Source organism: Eschrichtius robustus, chromosome 3, assembly GCF_028021215.1.
Source record: "Eschrichtius robustus isolate mEscRob2 chromosome 3, mEscRob2.pri, whole genome shotgun sequence".
Taxonomy (NCBI): Eukaryota; Metazoa; Chordata; class Mammalia; order Artiodactyla; family Eschrichtiidae; genus Eschrichtius; species Eschrichtius robustus.
In genome coordinates this window covers 90,823,111-90,845,391 of record NC_090826.1, presented here as the reverse complement: position 1 = coordinate 90,845,391, position 22,281 = coordinate 90,823,111, and positions in this window count along the sequence as shown.

Below are 22,281 nucleotides of genomic sequence, written 5' to 3'. Positions count from 1 at the left end.
GTATATATCAATAAAAAGACACCCTGAAGGTAATATAAACGCAGTGAAGATTGAAAAACCCTCTCAGAAATATAGATAGAGTCATACGGGGTCACCTGCATTGTCAGGGAGAATTTAAATTTATTTGAATGCACTGCATCTGAGAACACATAAAATAGATGATAAGAATATAAATTCAGGGCCAGATAGCTGTTGTATCACTGAAATAGATAATCCAGACTTGCTTTCTGTTGGAACCCTTTTACGGTTTTATATTGGTTGAGGATAATTGGAAAGTGGCCTTATTTGGTATTGAGGATAATTAATGAAACACATTTTATTCCACAACCAAAATAGACATAAAGCCTCAAATATTCACATATCTTCAGCTCAGCTTTTCAACAACCATAATGGTATGAACCATAAGAGGGAAAAAGAGGATGAGGATGGGATGAGGAGGACAAAGAAGACAAGGAAAGGCCAGAACTAAGACATACAGGCATACCTTGGAGATTTTGCCGGTTTGGTTCCATACCTCTGCAATAAAGTGAAGGTTGCAATAAAGCAAGTCACACAATTTTTTTTGGTTTCCCAGTGCATATAAAAGTTATGTTTACACTATACTGTAGTCTATTAAGTGTGCAATAGCATTATGTAAGAAAAAGCAATGTACATACTTTAATTAAAAATTACTTTATTGTTAGAAAAAAAAATTACTTATTGCTAAAAATTGCTAACCATCATCTGAGTCTTCAATGAGCTATAGTAGTAATATCAAAGATCACTGATCACAGATCACCATACCAATTATAAATAATGAAAAAGTTTGAAATATTACAAGAATTACCAAAATGTGACAGAGACATGAAATGAGCAAATGCTGTTGGAAAAAAAAAAAAAATGGTGCTGATAGACCTGCTCGAAACAGGGTTGCCACAAACCTTGGCTTTATAAAAAATGCGATATATAAGAAGCACAATAATGGGAAGCACAATAAAATGAGGTATGCCTGTATATTTTTAAAAAGAAGTCTTTAAGACAACTCACTTATGACCCTCAAAATCACACTATTCTATCATCAAATCTCCTGTACTTCATCCATATTAGACAGAATTCCTTAAGTCCTAGATCACTCACAGTTTTATTTTCTGGTATCCAAATCTACAGCACATTAGAAGTAAATTAGAGAAATGACTGAAGCTGCAATAAGTAGGTGCACTGATGTCCATGAGACATGCCAATGTGACAGCAAGAGAAAAGGGAAAAAAACTCTAAAACAACATTTGCATGTCCAAAATTGGAGATATTTGGTACCATTAAAGGAAGGCAGGGACTTCCATAGTAGCGCAGTGGTTAAGAATCCACCTGCCAATGCAGCGAACACGGGTTCGAGCCCTGCTCCGGGAAGATCCCACACGCCACGGATCAACTAAGCCCGTGTGCCACATCTACTGAGCCTGCGCTCTAGAGCCCACGAACCACAACTACTGAAACCACGCGCCACAGCTACTGAAGCCTGAGCGCCTAGTGCCCGTGCTCTGCAACAAGAGAAGCCACTGCAATGAGAAGCCCACGCACTGCAACGAAGAATAGCCCCTGCTCGCCACAACTAGAGAAAGCCCGCGCACAGCAACGAAGACCCAACGCAGCCTAATTAATTAATTAATTAATTAATTAATTAATTAATTATTTTAAAAGAGGAAGGCATTAGCAGATTTTATATGTCTGAGAGCATTATTGTATTATGAAATATAATCATTATTGTTTCTATTGATGAAACTTAGTCTCCAAGGAAAGTTAAAATATTTAAGTGTTTGAGAAGAGGTAGGAATATACATACATATATATATATATATATATATATACATACATACTTAAAAAGATCTACATTCATTCATTCATTTATCCAACCAATATATATTTAACACCTTGTATTGTAGACACTGTCCTAAATGTTGGGATTCTGATATCAATAAGACACATAGACTCTGCTCTAAAATTTATTAGGACTTGGATAATGGGAAGCAGAAAATTAAAATTCTGTTTTACAAATATTATCATGATGCATATAGAGCAGGGAAATCAGTATCCTGTGGCATTTTCATGCAAATTAGAAAAAGACAGCTCTCCTTCCTTGAATACAGTGGAACACCATGGAGCATAGCTTGATGAGTGAATTGTAGGCTGCATTTCAGTCCCTCTCTACCATGTGCCTGCCCTTGTGTGGGGATAACCTGCTCCAACCTATGTGATGACAGTATACAGGACATGATGAGAGCATTTAATCCAGAGTGGAAGCTACAGAGGAGGATTTGACAATTGATAACAAGTGAGGGAAAGAAGAATCAAGAATGAGAATGATCATAATACAGGGAATAAAGTGTAATGATCAAAGTATATATATGGAGGGTGTGCACATCAAGAAACGTCTATCCCATATTGGGTAGGTTTCACTTTGAGATACCTGTGATGAGCCTAGAAACACAATTAACATATAGTCAAGTAAGTAAGGAATCAAAGCATATTTTAAAGAGAAAATAATATTTTCTTTTTAATGCTTTGTGCTTTAAAGAGTAAGATAATCAGTTTAAAAAAAATTCCAGTTTTCCATAACCCTTGTTGTCCTTGTAAATATTATAAATATTACTAAATATATCAAAATATACCAAAAAACTATGCCAAAGGCTGAGTATAATTAATAGAGTAATATTTAACTTTGAATGTAATTGGAAGTAAGGAAATCTAGTTTTATATTTGGGTGGCTTGATTTATCTATTACAGCCAAAAGAAGAAGGGCTGATTCTGTATGGTATCTGCTTCAATTTGTCTTTTTATTTTAAAATATTTAAAATTCTTGCCAAGGCTGAAATTATACTGGGTAAAGTCAAACAGGCAAGGAAGACTTTATTCAAGGCTATTGCAATAGAGGAGATAGACTAGAATACAGTCTGAACCCAATGCCATTGAAATAAAAGGTGGTGCGGGGCGGGGGGGGGGCGGTTAAATGCTAGGATGTGGTTGTGAAAAAGTATGGAGGTACATTGTTGAAGGAGGATAATCAATGGGATGTGTGAAGCCCACTGAGTTATTTCTGATTTTGTATATATTCTTCTCACTGATTACAGCATCTCTGTTTGTTATTTAGCACCTATGGAAGTTAGACTCCTACCCTCCCACAGAGACTAGGCAATAGAGGACCTCTCTTATTTGATTTTTACATTTCAAAGGGATGACTCCTAGGTTTTTGAAGAAGACATTTCTTGGCTTTATTTCTGGCAAGAGGCTTTAAAAAAAAAAAAATTACATATATATCAAAGGGGCAGAGAAAGAATTTACAACCAAAGTTTTCTTAAAAAAATGGTCAGAGAACGCAGATGTAGAGAACGGATGTGTGAACACAGTGGAAGAAAGGGAGGATGGAATGAATTGGGAGATTAGGTTTGACATAAATACACTGCCATGTGTAAAATAGATAGCTGGTGGGAACTTGCTGTACAGCACAGGGAGCTCAGCTCGGTGCTCTGTGATGACCTAGATGGGCTGGATGGGGGCAGAGGGAGGTCCAAGTGGGACGGGATATATGTATACATATAACTGATTCACTTCGTTGTGTAGCAGAAACTAATAAAACATTGTAAAACAATTATACTCCAAAAAAAAAAAAAAAGGTCTGAGAACAGGGAAGTGAGGGTCTAGAGTCAGGAAGGAGCCTTTCTAAAGTTTAATAAAGCTGACAGATCTATTAAGCTTGGCTTGGTGAACCCAATCTATCCTTGATTATAAGTTTATATCAAGTTACCTTGTTCACGAAAGGTCCTGTAGGTAGGATTTTCTAAAAAAAAAAATATATATTGATTGTTTCTTTGAAATATAAAAGCCATACTTCCTATCTTTATCTATTAAGCATAAAGTTCATTTGTTTTGAATAGCTAGTGAAATGGACAAAAGACGTTATGTTCGGTAAGTAGAAAACAAAGTTGAACTTAAATAAGGAGAGATTTTATTCCAAAAGATGACAGTAAGAGGGGGAGGTGGACTGCTGTATTAGGGAGAATGTCGCTATGGTAAGATCTGTAAGCATCTCACAAGTCAGGCAGAAAAGGCAGAGTAAATAAAGATGGAAAGGATAGGGTTTGGGGGGATGGGCTGAGCAGATAGTATGACAGGACATTTTGAGCAGAAAATAGGGATTGCTCCATGTCCCAACACTTGCTTAATCTCCCAATACTTGCTTAAAATCAATAGTACCCAAAAATTCAGGGACCTGGGGGAAGGAAAGTTTAGTCAAGTCACAGTCAGTGGGTATTTTGTTCAGACTGGTAAGTAGGGACAAACAATTTGGCTACGAGACAAAAAAATGGGAATTTGAATGATTTTTATCTGGCCTTGTCATAGGTAAACCAGGGGACCATCTGCAGGTCTTACTTAATCAAGCAGGAAAGAATGATTCTTTACAATATGCCATTTCTTGGACACAAAATGATGGCAGGATTTCTCAACCATCACTGTCTCCCAGGAGCACAGACTCAGATAATTTTCAAAATTCTCTTATTAAAGCCTAGCCATAAGAATATAATACATTTTTATCATTTGCTATTTTAATCCATAAATTTGAATTAATAATTAAAGAAATTGAACCAATAATAAATTAATCCTATTTGTATACGTTTTAAAAGTAAACAAATGAAGAAATGTAAATCTAACTTCTGATATTGCAACTTTGGAGAAGTTGGAACAATGGGAGGTAAGACTCCTTCAATGCCCAGAACCCGTACTAGGCACTTAAAAATGTCTGAGTCCTAGTTGCAACTCACAACATTTGGAAGTGGAATTGCATTCACCCAGTTTCAACGAGGCACTGAGGTCCACACTTAACAGTCAAATTTTCCTCTACCTAAGCAGCAGTCACTGAGGCTGAGGGGGACAGCAAAACTGAATCATGATGCTAGGAGGAGCCATTAAGACCACCTCCAACAAAGCTTACATTCAAATGTTTACATTTTGATACAACATTCGTTCTATTCCTGTCCTTCACACCACCTCTTACTATATTAAACTTTCCTCTTTCTCTTCAGGCCGGGATAAACTGTCTTTATCCAAAATCATAGCACCAGTAACATTTTAGCGTACTATTTAGATAATAACAGACTGCTTGTTACTTGTACTGTGGTTCTTAAATATGTTTAAGTCTCATACCTTTATATCTCTGTTTCTATATTTATGCAATGCATTGCCTATTATATAGGAAATTCCTTGAATATAAGGGTTAACTTTTGAACTCTTTCTCAAAGTCCAGCAGAGTGATTTGAAGATAATAAATTGGGATTGTATTTATTGTCTAGTCTTAAATGCTTTTCATAAATTTTCTTCATTAGTGTATCTTTAGATATTTTCTGATATTTGGTCAGTTAATGTTACATTACTTATAAACATAATTATCAGAAAGTGTGAGACACTAAAGTTTTATTTAATCCAATGCTCTCATTTTATGGAGAAGGAATTTGAGGTTCAGAGAAATTAAGTTTTTACCTAAGTAACTAGTTGGGTGGCATGTATTAAACAATTTTGATGCTTACTTAATTTAAATAATAGTGTTATCATTTCTTCATTTGCTCAAGGGGACTCATTACCTCCCAGATGGTTAAGAAGTATTGACCTAGTTTCTAAGGCCTTTCACACTTCCCAAATGATTTATCTTAAGTACCATTTTGCTCTATGTACTCATGCAAGTGAGTGAGAAGTTGGGATAACTATTTAGGTAATTCAAATTTTAAGTGTTCCGATAATTCAGTTCAAGGTGTCAAAGTATCTGGAAAACTTGCCTCAATTCTTTAATTTATAATTATAACCGACCTTTGATGAGCATTGTTGCATAATAAATACTTCTACCCAGACCAAAGTGCTTTACAATTATAAGACATGAATGATCGTTTGCAAGTTTGAGTCCTTCAGGCCGTAGATAACCAGCTGCAATTCCAGTCGCAGAAGATGCCAGACAAATGCGTCTGCATTAGTAGGAGTCAGGAATAATTTGAGAACTTGTGCAAGCAAAGTAAGGCATATTTCCTTCCAGAGGAACACAGAGACAAAATTAGATACTTACATGTAACATTTAAGCCTTAAGTGTGCTTTTCAGCTATTTAAAATTATTAAACTGCTATGCTTTCACAGATTAAAAATAAATATAGGTACATATAGTTCATATATTAAAGAAATAATTCTTTGGAATAAGCAGTCAAAAATATGAAAAAAATATGTAATTCACAGACAGGAAAACATCACAAAAGTAAATTAAGACTGCAAAATTTGACATTACTTTGCCTCTATCCAGAGGCCTTGCTCGTCAACATGAGGTCATTTGAGAAACAAAATAAAACAAGTAAACAACAAAAATGTATGGTTTATCTATAGATTAGAAAATGTTTGGAATAATATGGATCAGCTGTTCTCTAAGTGTTCTGAGGTTTTAGATCAGTATGTGTGGGTGTATGAACACTCTCCATTAAGAAAAAAATATGTATATATACATAAGACAAAATTTTCCACACATTTTGCAATATTATTTGTTAATTTCAATTTGGATTGGGTCAATAACCATTGAATTGACCTGGATACAACACTTAAATTCTCCGAGGCTTAGTTCCTTTTTCTATGAAAGTTGTACTAGATTAACAAAGGTTAATTTGGAATGCTGGAAAAAATCCACTTTCTTTTAATGCTGTAATAACAGACTTCCCTGTGATCTTCACTCTTTAAAAATAGCATTCTACTGAGGCTTCAGTACAGCATTAAAAGAAGATTGTTTTCAACTCCACCCTTTCAGTCTGAGTCATAATTATGATGTTTTTAGCTTTGCTATATCTGTGAGATATAAAGTTGAAAATGTTCAGTCTTTGTCTTCAAAGAATTTACAATTTAATATTAGAATCAATCATGTGACAATAATTATATTACTGGTTAAAATGAAATTAAGTAAGAAATATAAGTATATGGAATCATGAAAGAATGAGTGAATTAATTTTGCTAGATATTATGTAAATAATTAATAAAGAAGGTGGTAAGAACATTGTTATTGAAATATATTTACCATATATAGCAGAGTGAAAAGGCAGGTTAAGGATGGCATGGAATACAGGACACAAAATGTATAAAGAATTAGCATATATCTGAGTATTTAAAAGAAAACCTGTGAGAGTCCAGTTATCTGGACAAAACAGTTATATGCTCAGAACAGTCATCTCTGCATGATATTAAAGAAAGAACTATTTTGACACTGGTTTAAATGGTATGGAAGATTTTATTCAGGACCATTGTGATAGGTGTAAGTGTCAGGTGTTTACAATAGGGGAAAGAGGCGAAGCTCAACTCTAAATACAACAAAAACAGGGGGGATTTATAGCCAAGGAGTAGGTTGGGAAGGTGGGTCAGGGGATGGAAAATTACTAAGAGGAGACGTCAAGGGGAAGGCAAAGTCTTGCTAAACTGACCTAACAGGATTCTTGTTGAAAGCAGTCCAGGGTGATCACCTACCAAACGTGGGAGGATTTTCTCTAAACTGAGTTAGGAGGATTTTTGCTAAAACTGGACTGTGCAAGGATGGACACAGAAACCCAAGGATGAGGCTTAGTCAAGAAAAGGACTCAAAGGAGCTTGGGTAAAGTTTGGTCAAGGACAGAGTCTTCTCCATTATCAAGTGCTAGGAGTGGTGGGAATGGCTGACTACAAAGGAACATGAGGAAACATCACGGGTAATAGTACTATTCTGTATCCTGATTGTGGTAGTGATTATACAGCTATAAGTATTTGTTAACACTCATAAAATGATAAATTAAAATGGGTGTATTTAACACTAAATAAATAAATTAAATTAAATAGGTGTATTTTACTTCATATGACTTATAGACCTCAATAAAAAATACAAAACCAAAAAATTTTTAATGCATAAAATGTAGGATAAATAATTTAGTGCCCCACCAGAGTAATACCCAGCTCTACCCACCATCAGTCTCTCCCATCAGGAAACTTGCTCAAGTCTCTTAGATAGCCTCATCCACCAGAGGGCAGACAGCAGAAGCAAGAAAATCTATAATCCTGCAGCCTGTGGAACAAAAGCCACATTCACAGAAAGATAGACAAGATGAAAAGGCAGAGGGCTATGTAACAGATGAAGGAACAGGATAAAAACCCAGAAAAACAACTAAACGAAGTGAAGATAGGCAACCTTCCAGAAAAAGAATTCAGAATAATGATAGTGAAGATGATCCAGGACCTCGGAAAAAGAATGGAGGCAAAGATGGAGAAGATGCAAGAAATGTTTAACAAAGACCTAGAAGAATTAAAGAACAAACAAACAGAGATGAACAATAAAATAACTGAAATGAAAACTACACTAGAAGGAATCAATAGCAGAATAACTGAGGCAGAAGAACAGATAAGTGACCTGGAAGACAAAATGGTGGAATTCACTGCTGCAGAACAGAATAAAGACAAAAGAATGAAAAGAAATGAAGACAGCCTAAGAGACCTCTGGGACAACATTTAACGCAACAACATTCACATTATAGGGGTCCCAGAAGGAGAAGAGAGAGAGAAAGGACCCAATAAATATTTGAAGAGATTATAGTCGAAAACTTCCTTAACATGGGAAAGGAAATAGCCACCCAAGCCCAGGAAGTACAGAGAGTCCCATACAGGATAAACCCAAGGAGAAACATGCCGAGACACATAGTAATCAAACTGGCAAAAATTAAAGACAAAGAAAAATTATTGAAAGCAGCAAGGGAAAAACGACAAATAACATACAAGGGAACTCCCACAAGCTTAACAGCTGATTTCTCAGCAGAAACTCTACAAGCCAGAAGGGAGTGGCATGATATACTTAAAGTGATGAATGGGAAGAACCTACAACCAAGATTACTCTACCCCGCAAGGATCTCATTCAGATTCGATGGAGAAATCAAAAGCTTTACAGACAAGCAAAAGCTAGGAGAATTCAGCACCACCAAACCAGCTCTACAACAAATGCTAAAGGAACTTCTCTAAGTAGGAAACACAAGACAAGAAAAGGACCGACAAAAACAAACCCAAAACGATTAAGAAAATGCTAATAGGAACATACATATCTATAATTACCTTAAATGTGAATGTATTAAATGCTCTAACCAAAAGACACAGGTTTGCTGAATGGATACAAAAACAAGACCCATATATATGCTGTCTACAAGAAACTCACTGCAGACCTAGGGACACATACAGACTGAAAGTGAGGGGATGGAAAAAGATATTCCATGCAAATGGAAATCAAAAGAAAGTTGGAGTAACAATACTCATATCAGATAAAATAGATTTTAAAATACAGAATGTTACAAGAGACAAGGAAGGACACTACATAATGATCCAGGGATCAATCCAAGAATATATAACAATTATAAATATATAATGCTCCCAACATAGGAACACTTCAATACATAAGGCAACTGCTAACAGCTATAAAAGAGGAAAATGACAGTAACACAATAATAGTGGGGGACTTTAACACCTCACTTACACCAATGGAGAGAACATCCAAACAGAAAATGAATAAGGAAACACAAGCTTTAAATGACACAATAGATCAGAGAGGTTTAATTGATATTTATAGGATATTCCATCCAAAAACAGCAGATTACACTTTCTTCTCAAGTGAAACGTTCTCAAGGATAGATCACATCTTGGGTCACAAATCAAGCCTTGGTAAATTTAAGAAAATTGAAATCATATCAAGCAGATTTTCTGACCACAACGCTATGAGATTAGAAATCAATTACACGGGAAAAAAACGTAAAAAACACAAATACGTGGAGGCTAAACAATACGTTACTAAATAACCAAGAGATCACTGAAGAAATCAAAGAGGAAATCAAAAAATACCTAGAGACAAATGACAATGAAAACACAACGATCCAAAACCCATGGGATGCAGCAAAAGCAGTTCGAAGAGGGAAGTTTATATCTATACAAGCCTACCTCAAGAAACAAGAAAAATCTCAAATAAACAATCTAACCTTACACCTAAAGGAACTAGAGAAAGAAGAACAAACAAAACCCAAAGTTACCAGAAGGAAAGAAATCATAAAGATCAGAGCAGAAATAAATGAAATAGAAACAAAGAAACAATAACAAAGATCAATAAAAATAAAAGCTGGTTCTTTGAGAAGATAAACGAAATTGATAAACCATTAGCCAGACTCATCAAGAAAAAGAGGGAGAGGACTCAAATCAATAAAATTAGAAATGAAAAAGGAGAAGTAACAACAGACACTGCAGAAATACAAAGCATCCTAAGAGACTACTACAAACAACTCTATGCCAATAAAATGGACAAATTCTTAGAAAGGTATAACCTTCCAAGACTGAACCAGGAAGAAATAGAAAATATGAACAGACTAATCACAAGTAATGAAATTGAAACTGTGATTAAAAATCTTCCAACAAACAAAAGTCCAGGACCAGATGGCTTCACAGGTGAATTCTATCTAATATTTAGAGAAGAACTAACACCTATCCTTTGCAAACTCTTCCAAAAAATTGCAGAGGAAGGAACACTCCCAAACTCATTCTATGAGGCCACCATCACCTTGATACCAAAACCAGACAAAGATACTACAAAAAAAGAAAACTACAGGCCAATATCACTGATGAATATAGATGCAAAAATCCTCAACAAAATACTGGCAAACAGAATCCAATGATGCATTAAAAGGATCATACATCATGATCAAGTGGGATTTATCCCAGGGATGCAAGGATTCTTCAATATACACAAATCAATCAATGTGATACACCATATTAACAAACTGAAAAAAAAAAACCATATGATCATCTCAATAGATATAGAAAAAGCTTTTGACAAAATTCAACACCCATTTATGATAAAAACTCTCCAGAAAGTGGGCATAGAGGTAACCTACCTCAACATAATAAAGGCCATATATGACAAACCCACAGCAAACATCATTCTCAATGGTGAAAAACTGAAAGCATTTCCTCTAAGATCAGGAACAAGACAAGGATGTCCACTCTCGCCACTATTATTCAACATAGTTTTGGAAGTCCTAGGCATGGCAATCAGAGAAGAAAAAGAAATAAAAGGAATACAAATCAGAAAAAAAGAAGTAAAACTGTCACTGTTTGCAGATGACATGATACTATACGTAGAGAATCCTAAAGATGCCACCAGAAAACTATTAGAGCTAGTCAATGAATTTGGTAAAGTTGCAGGATACAAAATTAATGAACAGAAATCTCTTGCATTCCTATACACTAATGATGAAAAATCTGAAAGAGAAATTAAGGAAACACTCCCATTTACCACTGCAACAAAAAGAATAAAATACCTAGGAATAAACCTACCTAGGGAGACAAAAGACCTGTATGCAGAAAACTATAAGACACTGATGAAAGAAATTAAAGATGATACAAATAGATGGAGAGATATACCATGTTCTTGGATTGGAAGAATCAATATTGTGAAAATGACTATATTACCCAAAGCAATCTACAGATTCAATGGAATCCTTATCAAATTACCAATGGCATTTTTTTATGGAACTAGAGCAAAAAATCTTAAAATTTGTATGGAGACACAAAAGACCCCGAATAGCCAAGGCAGTCTTGAGGGAAAAAAATGGAGCTGGAGGAATCAGACTCCCTGACTTCAGACTATACTACAAAGCTACAGTAATCAAGACAATATGGTACTGGCACAAAAACAGAAACATAGATCAATGGAACAAGATAGAAAGCCCAGGGATAAACCCATGCACCTATGGTCAACTAATCTATGACAAAGGAGGCAAGGATATACAATGGAAAAAAGACAGTCTATTCAATAAGGGGCTGGGAAAACTGGGCAGCTACATGTAAAAGAATGAAATTAGAACACTCCCTAACCCCATACACAAAAATAAACTCAAAATGGATTAGAGACTTAAATGTAAGACCGGACACTATAAAACTCTTAGAGGAAAACATAGGAAGAACAGTCTTTGACATAAATCACAGCAAGATCTTTCTTGATCCATCTCCTAGAGTAATGGAAATAAAAACAAAAATAAACAAATGAGACCTAATGAAACTTAAAAGCTTTTGCAAAGCAAAGGAATCTACGAACAACACGAAAAGACAACCCTCAGAATGGGAGAAAATATTTGCAAATGAATCAACGGTCAAAGGATTAAAGTCCAAAATATATAAACAGCTCATGCAGCTCAATATTAAAAAAACAAACAACCCAATCCAAAAATGTACAGAAGACCTAAATAGACATTTCTCCAAAGAAGACAAACAGATGGCCAAGAAGCACATGAAAAGCTGCTCAACATCAGTAATTATTAGAGAAATGCAAATCAAAACTACAATGAGGTATCACCTCACACTGGTCAGAATGGGCATCCTCAGAAAATCTACAAACAACAAATGCTGGAGAGGGTGTGGAGAAAAGGCAACCCTCTTGTACTGTTGGTGGGAACGTAAATTGATACAGCCACTATGGAGAACAGTATGGAGGTTCCTTAAAAAACTAAAAATAGAATTACCATATGATCCAGCAATCCCACTACTGGGCATATACCCAATGAAAACCATAATTCAAAAAGACACATGCACCCTGATGTTCATTGCAGCACTATTTACAATAGCCAGGTCATGGAAGCAACCTTAATGCACATCGACAGACGAATGGATAAAGAAGATGTGGTACATATATACGATGAAATATTACTCAGTCATAAAAAGGAACGAAATTCGGTCATTTTTAGAGACGTGGATGGATCTAGATACTGTCATACTGAGTGTAGTAAGTCAGAAAGAGAAAAACAAATATTGTATATTAATGCATATATGTGGAACCTAGGAAAATGGTACAGATGAACCAGTTTGCAGGGCAGAAATTGAGACACAGATGTAGAGAACAAACATATGGACACCAAGGGGGGAAAGGGGTAGGGGGATGGGGGGGGTGGTGTGATGAATTGGGAGATTGGGATTGACATGTGTACACTGATGTGTGTAAAATTGATGACTAATTAGAACCTGCTGTATTAAAAAAAAATTTTAAAAAGTAATTTAGTGCCCCAAAATATTTCTCTCTCTCTCTCCATGCACACACACACACACACACACACACACACAGACACACATTGAGGACTGCTTTGTTGCTGAGGGGAGATTTGGGACAGCAGAAATATGTACAGTAGCTAGACAGAAAACAAAGACTGATTTTGGCTCAATCAAAGAAATACTGGTAATATCACAAAAGGGTACAACTAGTGGTTTGATGACAGTTTATGATAAATACTGTAGGAGGGGATTTGCAAATGCAATTGAGACTTGTACTGTATAATCTTAGTCTCTTCCACATACAAGTTTCTGTAATTCTATGATTTTAAAACCTTTCTGTCAAAGTAAAGAAAAAGATACTGCTTGTTTATTAATCCCTCTCCAGTGGAAATCAGAGAGGCAATCATAGAGCACAGGCAGAGAACAAAGAATAAAAATCTTGGAGCACTCCAAAACACCACTCCAGTTCTATTGGATTGAAAATACTATCAAACTTGTAGGGAAGAAAAGGGAAACATGAGTCAAGCATTTTAGTATCTTATCTCCTAGGAGGAAGGTGCAGGAATAACACCTTTCTTTACCCTAATGATTTTTGGCTCTTGTTTGTTCGTTTTCCAAGTGTTTTTGTTCTGCTTTTACTGTTTTGTTTTTATGTTATAATGGACAAAGAAGCTATGGATACATGGTAATTACATCATTGAAATGATTCTAGTAACCAAAATGGATTTGACATTTTTATGCTCAACAACCTAATCCATTGTCTGTGCAATAAATATTCAGTAAATGAATTTGATTTATCAATTGTGAATTCAAAATATTTACCAATCAATTGCAAACATGATAAAATTCAGCAGAGCATTATCAGAAGCTTTACTCTTATGGTTTCTAAACACAATGATGAATTATTGCTTATTATCTCAACTTGTGATCCTTTTTGTGTGTCTTACCAACACTTTTTAATGTAAACAGAGATTGTTATAATCTCCATCCTTAATGACCTTCTAATATTAGAAGCACGATACAATTCCTAACAATAATCCTTCTTACCTTTTTTCACATAATTATTGGCATAATTGGGAATTTTTCCTTCTGAAAATCTTGTTGATTTTTCCCCTATCCTTTCATTACAGTTTCCTGAATTATATTCTCTGGGTACTTCCTTCTCAATTTTCAATATTACACACACACACACACATGCATTTTAAGGAAAGAACACAATTGAGCTCTTTATGGACAATCAGAAATGTATGTAATACGTCTAGAATGGCACATAGTATAGAAGAAAATATCAATTTAACAATGATATTTTTATCTTGAATAATAGTTCCTGGAAAAATATTATTCTCAAAGAGAGTCACAGGAGGTAGCTCTTTTATTCTTACAAGTTTAGAACTCTAGTCTAATCCATACTTCCTCAGAATCATGGTACATCTCCTAAAAATTAGTGGCGTATAAAAGGAATAGAAATTATAAATAACTGAAACATGTTTTCTTTGGATATTGCAAACCAGGTGGGGATATAGTAGAAGCCCATGTTTAAATAGCTTATTTAATATGGATTTAACATCAATTTAGTATTCTTGTATGTAGCTAGATTCTATGTGGATATTAAAGTTCATAGATTGGATGTAAACCTATATCACAATCCTTAATAAATAAAACTAATATCATATAATTGTCAAAAATTCTTAGTTAAATTCCAAGAGAGTTTTAAATTATTTAAACCAACTTAGCCTATGATAGAGAAAACTATCAGCTAAAAAGAATAACTACTCAGGTTCAGACAGTTGAAGAACTAGGACTGGATTATCAAATTCTGATTCTCAATCTTTTTTCTTCTTCAGATTTTACTTATCAAGTACTTTCATATTTTCCAAATAATTAAGTGTACCAGGGATATTATTATTAAACTAATTTTACAGGTAAGAAATTTGAGACAGAACAATTCTGTGATTTTATTGGGGCCACACAGAAGGTTGATGAGATGGGTCTACCTCAGAAAATCTTCCAAGACATTCCTTAGTTCTTAAGAAATTTATGTATTCATTATTTTGTGGAGCTTCTTGAATAGTTGTACCTTACCTTTACCTTTGTATCAGTTTGAATTAGGTCCAGCTTTATATTGTCAGGAGAAAAAACTTTTCCTCTGCCATCTTAGATTCAGTGACTGGCAGGCTGGGAATTAAACTAATAATAAAAGACAGATCAAGAGAAGAAAAGACACACAATTTTTATTAATATTTATATGCATGGGAGTTCATGGAACAGAAGTGATACTCAAAGAAGCAGTTAGACTTGGGGGCTTGTATACCTTTTTAACAAAGGAAAGTGGGTTTGGGCTTTAAGGGATGATAAATTGTGGGAAAGTAACTAGAAAACATATGAAAATAAGTGTTATTTTAGTAAAAGCTGTTTATGCAAACTCATGTTGGTATCAACTCCTCAGCTGAGATGATGAGTCACTCTTCCCTCTGGTACAGGATTTCCTTAAAAGGAAATTCATGCCCAGTTTTGGGGCAAGTAAGGGAAGGCAGAGAACTCTTCCTGAATCTGTTGATTTTCAGTTGCATTCAGATCAAAATAATACTTATTCCAGAGTGGCATATTATGGGGTGCCATATACTGAACGCTGTCTATATAACGTCAAACAATATAAAACAAAATAACTGTGGCTTAAATACATAAAAATTTATTATATACTTCAGGAATTTTGTTACTTCAGGAATTTTGAGGTGTTTCACAGTTATCAGAGACTCCTGTCCCTTCCATATATCTGCTCTTAGCACTGACTTCCAAATGCAAGTTCACTCCATGGTCCAACATGGCTGTCAGAGCAACAGTCAGATACATTGAAAATTCAGCAAGAAGGAAGAGAAGGCAAAAGACACATTCCAGCTAGCTGTATGCCTTGAGTGAGCATGCCTTGAAGTTCCACCCTACAATGTCCATTTATATCTAAAAAGGAAGTTAATCATGCGGTTATGCACAAATAGGTGCACGGGACATTAGGAAAATAAGTCTTTTAGCTGGATGTATCACTACTCAACAGAAATTGAGATCAGTTACTAAAAAAGAAAGAAAGATAAGCAACTCTGCTCAATAATTTCTATTTGCTCTTCCAATCTACTTCCCATCATTGTCTACTTTGTTTTTTACTGGGATGCTGACTTACACAAACTGCATCATCAGAAACACTGTTACCTTCCGGTTGTAAATTAGATGTAGTCTATGGGAGGAATAAGAAAATTGAAGAACAGAAGTCATAAGTGGTCTGAAGTAAGTGGTATTTGTTCTCCACGCTCTTTTTTCCTGCCAGCCTGCAATTCTTTGGCAGGTGCATTCAGCTTCTTAAGACCATAGCTTCTACAAGGACACTTTTGCAACAGTTACAGCTGCCTTTGGACCTAAATGCAGGAATAGTTCTCTGCTTTGTTAGTCTTGAAGTATGCTACCATCCTTATCTCTGTTCACACATTCATGAATAAAGTTGCATGACAGTGCTCGGGCTGCCAGAACAAGAACCATAGACTGAGTGGCTCAAACAACAGAAATCTATTTTCTCATGATTCTGAAGCTTAGAAGTCTGACATCAAGTTGTTGGCAGGGTTGCTTTATTCTGATGTCTCTCTCCTTGGTTTGTAGATGTTCATCTTCTCATTGTATCTTCACATCTTCTCTCTCTACCCATTTGTGTCTAAATTTTCTTCTTATAAGGACACCAGCCATATTGAATTAGGACTAACTCTAATGAACTCATTTTAACTTATTACCTCTTTAAAAACTCTATTGCCAAATATAGACACATTCTGAGGTACTAGGGGTTCAGGGCTTCAGCATATAAATTTCAGAGTGAAAGGAGGGACACAATAACAGCCCATAACAAGTCACTTCAATAACATTTCTTCAATTACTCCTGTGACTGTTCCATCTGTCCTTGCTGGAAGGCTAACAATCTCTGTCTTAGTATCCATAGCATCTATAGCAGTGTTTCTCAAACTTTAATGTGCATGCAAATTACTTGGGGATCCCGATAAAAATGCATTCTGATTCAGTAGACAGGAGGAATGTTCATGTTCCTCATGCTTCCAGATGATGTCATTAGAATGCACCAAAGCTTCAGTTGCAGAGCTCTCTATCACTTTTTTAAATTTCCCAGCTGCTTCCATGAATAATCATTTCACTCAGCTGCTCCTATCTTACCTTGGACTTATTGAGGCTAATCAGTGTGTTTTTATTTTTTTAACTTTTCTGAGTTCCCTCATCTTGACATGAGGATTCAGACATCTTCACATAATAGAACAGTATGGCCTAAGTTACTGGAAGTGTGGGTTCTGGTTATCAATGCAGTTCAATATAGCAAAGATAATACTGAGTTATTAGTGTATCCCCAGAGTAATGTTTTAATGAACTTTCACTCCAATTCTTCAACGCTGTTTGAACTAAAATGCCTTCTAAGTGGCAACATTATAAAAAACTTTATAAATTAAATACATTGGCATTTCCTGGGCTCTTTTTTATCCTATCTCACTAGCATAAAAATAAAATGAATTTAATTTGGACTTTGGGATTACAATCAGCTTGTCCTCTGGGAATTAGGCACTGATTTCCTCAGGAAGTGAACTTGTTTTATACTAATTAATACTGTAGAAGAGGGATGTTGCTACCAACATTATATTTATATGCACAGTGGCAGGTTCTTTATAACCATTTACCTTATACAACTAACAAATATTAAAAGATGTTAATTGAATAAATGGATGAATAAATAAGAGACTGATTGGTGGAGTAAATGAGCATGCGATGATTACAAGGTTGCTAAAAATAAAGGTGAACCAGTTTTGGTGAAAACAACTAGCTGCATTGTCAAGGGTATTAACAATTTTTCTGGAGAGTTTATATTTGATAGTGTAGGAAATCAGGTCATTAAAGGTTATAGGTTTTAGGCACTTACTCCCTGAGGGGGCCTCTTTCCCAGACCACACCAGTGTGTACTAAAACATGAACAGAAAAATAGTGAAAACATGGTAAATCTAGTGTCAGCTACACCAGCAGAATGCAGGAGCAGAATCCCCTCTACTCTTCAGTTGAAGGCAGCTTGGGTGGTTGTGCATGATCATGAGAGTCTCCATCACAGTGTTTGCCAATCCTCTCCGCTGTTTACTTGAGACTCCTGGTAGCAATCCCTGCTGTTAATTCTAAGCTTGATACAGTCCACATTGACACCATCTCAAAATTTTACTGTCAGTATTTTGAAGTGAAGGAATAGCACTATTACCAGTCAACTTAGAGGTGCCTTAGGCTCTGAGTGAATGAAGGTACTTAGGATGTAAGAAAAACAAGAGTACGTAAATAAATAAATAACAATGAAGCCAGCGGGTAAGATCACTATACAAATATGTACTGTCACATTCTTCACGCTAGCCAGAGGTAAGTTACAAATCACAGCATTGAAAAGAATGAAACAAAATCAGCTATATTAATCAGATGATATTCAGCCATGAAACTCACCATGTATTCTATATAGGAATTATTTTCAGGCCCTGAAAACTGCTGAGAAAAATCTACTCCCCAGGAGTTCCCCAGAATATAGTATGTGTATGTGATGAATAGCATCATTGTCTGTCCCACAGAAGTTATTCAGTGAATATGTATTGATTTATGTAATTGATTTGCTAAAATATTGAGAGTAAATATAACAACATTTTTGTTATAGTTCTTCTGCGTAGGCTAAACAGATGTTGTCAGAGTTCTGTAAAACCAATTTAACAAAGGAATAAAACATCTAGATTTTAAATATTTAGTCTAAAACTAACTGAAACTTAACATTTAGAAGATCTAGAAGAATAAATGTGTTGCATTTCTTTCAGGTTTACTACCTCATTACTGTGAGCTAAAGATATGCAAGGTTTCACAATTGCTGATATTTTCCCTGATGAGAGAAGCATCTATTTTGAGTCTCTGGTCTTAGTTGATAACAACAGAAAAAATGTACTTCGAAAACAAACTAGAAGAGTTCTCTTATGTGGGAACAAGGGCCAATTCTATTTTTATTCAGTGTTCATTTATTGTGAAAGACAATGTTTTAGATACTGAGGGGAATATGATTCTACAGGCCGTACCTACAGCTCACAATAAAGTAAAAATTCAGTAGACATGATGAAATATTCATTCCCCTAAATCCAACAATTTATTTCAAATTAGGTTGCTTTAAGTCTATAAAATTATTATATACACCATGAGAATTGTATTTACTCCCCTGACCTAGTAGATTATGTTCAAAGAGAGAAAGTGAGCTCAGCCACTCCAGGAAACAGTATCCTAATAATTGCAGTGACCCTAAAGTGTTCCTTCATGTAACAGACAATAGATGGCCAGTCACTCTACAAAACTGTTTAGACAACTTGTGGAAAACACTTGAATTCTTGCACATTTCAATACAATTAGGAAGGGATATATCCTTTAATTCACTTTTACTTATAGTGTACTGATATTTGCCCATATTTTGTTACTTTCTTAAAAATTACATGTTTCTATGCTCTGTTAGGAAGTTCAGAGAGCCCTGGAGTAACTATTGAGTGAAAACATCTGGATTAGTAGTGTTGAAATCATTTTAAGAAGATGTAAACATTATTTACTAACACTTTTTCTTAAGAAACATAGACCTTTACAAACTCATATTATTAGTGAGGAGAATGGACAATGTCTTTATGGGACACATGCTCTAAAGCAATCCTATTGATGTCAGTGTTATTAACTTGGGTATTCAAATGCAAAGCTGATTTCCTAACCTCTTTGTATCCTTAAGCAAATCCTGGTGGAAGGTATTACTAAAGGTTAGAGCATTATGCACAAAGTTACTCCCAGTACTAAATGGAAAAGGGACTAAATCATACTGAAACAATTATAACAAGAGGAATGCAATCATAAGGCAAATCCAAAAAAAATCTGTATACAAATAAAAAAATGAATATGAAATTACTAAAGTCAGTGATATCTTGAGAAAATTTATAAGCAAAATTAGGGTCATTCTTTAAGAAATGATTACATTGAAATAGAATCATGCAAAAAGAATTGAAATATAGTTGAGAACTCTTCATTTTAAATGCTTGTCTTCAAGGAGGGACACTGACTTTAGTTAGATACCTGGCCCACTCCAGAGAAAGTAAGAAGATAAGTATACTCCTAGAAACTAATCACAAAATTTTAGTTATTTAGTTACAAAGAATTCTGAAATCTATCCTTTGTGAAGAAAAAAATAAATCAATATTCTTAAGGAAAAAAATAAAAGTAGTTGTTTTTAGGTGGTATATTTTAAAATTTAAGAAGTCATTATTGAGACTTCCCTGGTGGCGCAGTGGTTAAGAATCCGCCTGCCAGTGCAGGGGACACGGGTTCGAGCCCTGGTCCAGGAAGATCCCACATGCCGTGGAGCAACTAAGCCCATGTGCCACAACTACTGAGCCTGCACTCTAGGGCCCACGAGCCACAACTACTGAGCCCACGTGCCACAACTACTGAAGCCCGGGCACCCAGAGCCTGTGCTCCGCCACAAGAGATGGCATCGCAATGAGAAGTCCGTGCACCGCAACGAAGAGAAGCCCCTGCTCGCCACAGCTAGAGAAAGCCCACGCACGGCAACGAAGACCCAACGCAGTCAAAACTAAATAAATTAAATAAATAAATTTAAAAAAAAGAAGTCATTATTAAGCAACTCCATATAGCAAGTTAATATGCTTTGTTAGCTTGTATTTTTTAAAAGCTTTAATAAAGTATCATTAACATAAAATGAATCACTCATATTTGAATTTCTTGGAGCCCTTTTTAGATTCTTTGTGATTATCTGGATAGAAAATCAAGTCTTCTGCAAATAGATACAGTTTTACTTCTCTTTTTCTAACTTAAATGCCCTTTATTTCTTCTTTTCCCTTATTGCAAATCTGTCTTACTCACTAGCACATTTAATATGAAGTTGAATAGAGATTAGCCTTAGGTGGGAAGAAGGTTATTTTACAACTAAATTAGGATTAAGAAAAGGAAAAGAAAAGAAAGAGAAGTGAAGGAGAGGAAACAGAAGGAAGATTGGTTAGCTATAGATGACAATCCCTCTGAAGGTTATGGCAGAGAGAGAGATGGAATCCTTACCTGATGACCATGATTTTTCCTGTGAAATAGATGCCAAGGTCATCTAATGAGCCAAGGTCATCTAAAGCCAAGGTGTAGAGTGATAGGAAGTTGGCAGATGAGCTTGGTCAAAGAGAATAGCAAGAGGGAGAGAAGACATAAGGAGAAAACGCTGACCTGTCCCATGTAGGAAGGTATATAAGTAGCACTGAAGGACTTGTGGAAAGATTGGCAAATGTCAAATTGTAAGCGTTATGTAATTTTTAAAAATTAAAATGTTCAGTAATCAGTGTGCAAAAACCAAGAACTCAGGTTATTGCTTTGAACTGAGTTCGATTCAACTGTCTTGAGTTAGAAGGGAACCATTGGAAGGACAATGGTAATAAAGGTAATGAGAGAGTAAAGGCAATAGAATAGTCCCAATTACAAAGCAAAAACTGTGTTGATAATCCAAATATACACTACACAAATAAATAAGCTAATATTCTATTTATCTATTGCGGTGTAACAACCCATTTAAAATCTAGTGGTATAAAATAATTTAATTGTGTTTCTGAATTCTGTGAGTCAAGAATTTAGACAGGGCCAGGGGAAGGTATAATCTTTAGTTCGTGGTATCTGGGGCCTCAGCTGGGAGGAACTGAACAGCAGAGGGCTTGTTAAGCATAACTCTCTCTTTGTAGTTAGCGTCAAGGCATCTTTACATGGTCTTTCTATGGGACTTCTCTAGCATGGCATCCTCAGCCTAGACAGAGTTTTCACAGGGATCCAAGAGTGAGGGTTCTCATAAAGAAAGCAGAGGCTGCATGGCCTCATTTAGGACATCACATAGTGTCACTTCAGCCATAATCTATTTATTGAAGTAGGCATAAGCCCACCTAGATACAAGGGGAGCAGACCTAGACCACACCACTCACTGAGGGGTGTCAGACAATATACAGTCATGTTTTAAAACTGCCACAGCTAGAAAAAAATTGCTAATACTTACACCACTATGTTGCCTTTAAAGCCGATGTGACCGGTAGATTATACCATAAAAACAAAATAAATCATTTAAAAATAAGTCCTCATACACTCATGTAT